General features: G+C 46.5%; 1 non-coding gene across 1 annotated transcript; it reads left to right on the top strand.

Annotated features, from left to right (window-relative positions):
• Positions 1–1,610: 1,610 nt before the first annotated feature.
• On the top strand, positions 1,611–1,683 carry trnak-cuu (transfer RNA lysine (anticodon CUU)). The gene has a single exon. It is a non-coding gene; the product is annotated as a tRNA-Lys (tRNA).
• Positions 1,684–2,645: the final 962 nt, after the last annotated feature.

The raw sequence follows: 2,645 nt of genomic DNA, 5'->3' as shown, positions 1-2,645 counted from the left end.
AATTTGATGTGTGTTGCTTGAATTTCCAGCATCTGCAGAATTCCTCGTGTTAGCGGCCTTATAAATTTTCTCTGCACTCTTTCAACTTTATTTACGTCTTTCCTGCAGGTAGGTGACTAAAACTGTATGCAATACTCTAAATTAGGCCTCACCAACGTCGTATACAACTTCAATATAACATCGCATCTGCCGTACTCAATACTTTGATTTATGAATGCCAAAAGCATTCTTAATGACATTAGTTACCTGCGCCGCTACTTTCAATGAATTATGGACCTCTCTTTCCAGATCCACTTATTCTGCCACACTCCTCAGTGCCCTACCGTTCACTGTGTTAGACCTGCCCTGGTTGGTCATAACAAAGGTCAACACCTCGCACTTGTCTGCATTGAATTGCATCTATGATTTTCATCCCATTTTTCCAGTAGGTCCAGATCCAGCTACAAACCACGATAGCCTTCCTCGCTGTCCACTGAACGCCCAGTCTGGAGTCATCACAAATTAACCGGCCCTCTGATTAACTGAGGACAGATCCGTAGTTACACTTCAAACACGTGTGTGTGTGTGTGTGTGTGTGTGTGTGTGTGTGTGTGCGTATGTGCATGTGTGCGTGTGCGTGTGCGTGTGAGAGAGAGAGAGGGAGAGAGGAGAGGAGAGAGAGAGAGAGAGAGAGAGAGAGAGAGAGAGAGAGAGAGAGAGAGAGAGTGTGTTGTCTGCGTACGGGTGCGTGCGCTCAAAATGCGGAAATGCGTCAACGCTGATTTTTCTCCACAGATGGCTGAGTTCCTCCTGCATTTAGCGCGTTGTTCCAGATTCCAGCGTCTGCTGTCAAATGTGCCTCTTGTTTACACCTTCTCAGTCCGTTCATCCACAAAGACAGAAACACTCCGATACCTTCTCACATCGCACACAAACTCTGTCTCTCACACTCTGTCATGAGCCCTGCGAACCAGTGCGGCGAGCCTTAGTGCGTTCGGCTCCAAAGTTTCCTTGCAGACAGTCGCCGTAAATACAAAGAAACACAACAGAGTCAGTGAAAAACCGCACACAGCACAGACCGACCAACAACCAATGTGCAAAAGTCAGCAAACTATGCAAATATAAAAAGAGAAAAAAAAATAAACTATAAATATCGAGAAGGTGAGATGAAGTGTCCTTGAAATTGAATCTTTCGGTTGTGGAATCGGTTCTGATTTACGGTTTACGGTTGTGGAGTACTAACTGTTCCTGAACCCGGTGATGTGGGCCTTGAGGTTCCTGTTACTTCTTCCTGATGGCAGCAGCAAGAAGAAAGCATGGATTCGATGGTGGGGTGGGGAGGGGTGTCTCTGCTGATGGATGCTACTTCCCTGCGACAGCACTCCTCGCAGATGTGCTCACTGGAGGTAGGATTTTACCAGTGATGGTCTGGACTGTATCCAGTAACTTTTGTAGGGTTTCCATTGAAGGGCATTTTGTAGTTCCATACCAGGCTGTGGTGCAACCAGTCAATATAATCTCCAGGACGCATCTATAGGCTTTGGTCAGCTGTAGACTATAAGCAAAGGGTACTTAATCTATTTTGCCCCCAACTTTGCGACAAGGATGCAAAGAAGTGAGGACCTTTCGGAGCCCGGCTAGCTCAGTCGGTAGAGCATGAGACTCTTAATCTCAGGGTCGTGGGTTCGAGCCCCACGTTGGGCGATGCTTTCTTTGACTGCCTCTGCGGAAAATCCCGGCTATCGCCCGCCTACCTAACTTTCCTCGACCAAAAACGTGATTTTATTGCGATACTGCAATACGTATATGTCACCGTATACTCCCCTGAGATTCATTTTATTGCATGCATTTTCGGGAAAATAAGAAAGAAATATAATACAATTTATGATAAACTGTACATAACCAAAGACGGTCACTAAACCAATATGCAAAAAGACAACTTTTGCAAATAAATAAATAATGCTGAGAACTTGGAGTCGTTGAAAGTGAGCCTGTAGGTTTTGGAATCAGGTCAGCGTTGGGGTGAGTGAAGTTATCCACACTGATAGTTGCTGAAGAATCAGGAGCCTGATGCTTGCAGGGTAACAACTCTTCCTGAACCTGGTGGCGTGGGGGCAGCGACAAGAGAGCATGGCCTGGGTGGTGGGGTCCTTGATGATACTTGCTGATTCCTTGTGGCAGCGCTATTTGTAGATGTGTTCAATGGTGGGGAGGGTTTTGTCTGTGATCGACTGGTCTGTGTCCACCACTTTTTGGTAGATCTCTCCATTCCTCAGCATTGGTACAGTTACCCCCCAACAGATGCAGTTTGACCACTTTTGTTTCTTCCGGGTTCCATTTCGGCAGCATCCTGACTCCAGACCATCCGGACTCTCCCCAGAATTCAAGTCCTCCAGTCACAGCGACACCTCGTGAAACGCTCTGCTCCCTCTACAGTTCAATGACGTAATGTCTATAGTATGACAACGGGAATTGGACGTAACATTCCCGGTGCTGTCTGACCAATGTCGTCACAACACTTGTACACAGATGCATCTGCGGTGAACGTTGCATCGAAATGCTGGCATCTATAAATTTGCTGATGATAGAAACATTATTGGCAGAATTTCAGCTGGTGACTAAAGGGCGTACAGGAGCGACGTAAACCATTTCGTCGAGTGGTGTCG

Source organism: Mobula birostris, chromosome 5 (genome assembly GCF_030028105.1).
Source record: "Mobula birostris isolate sMobBir1 chromosome 5, sMobBir1.hap1, whole genome shotgun sequence".
NCBI classification, from domain to species: Eukaryota; Metazoa; Chordata; class Chondrichthyes; order Myliobatiformes; family Myliobatidae; genus Mobula; species Mobula birostris.
This window is presented reverse-complemented; position numbering and strand designations above follow the sequence as displayed.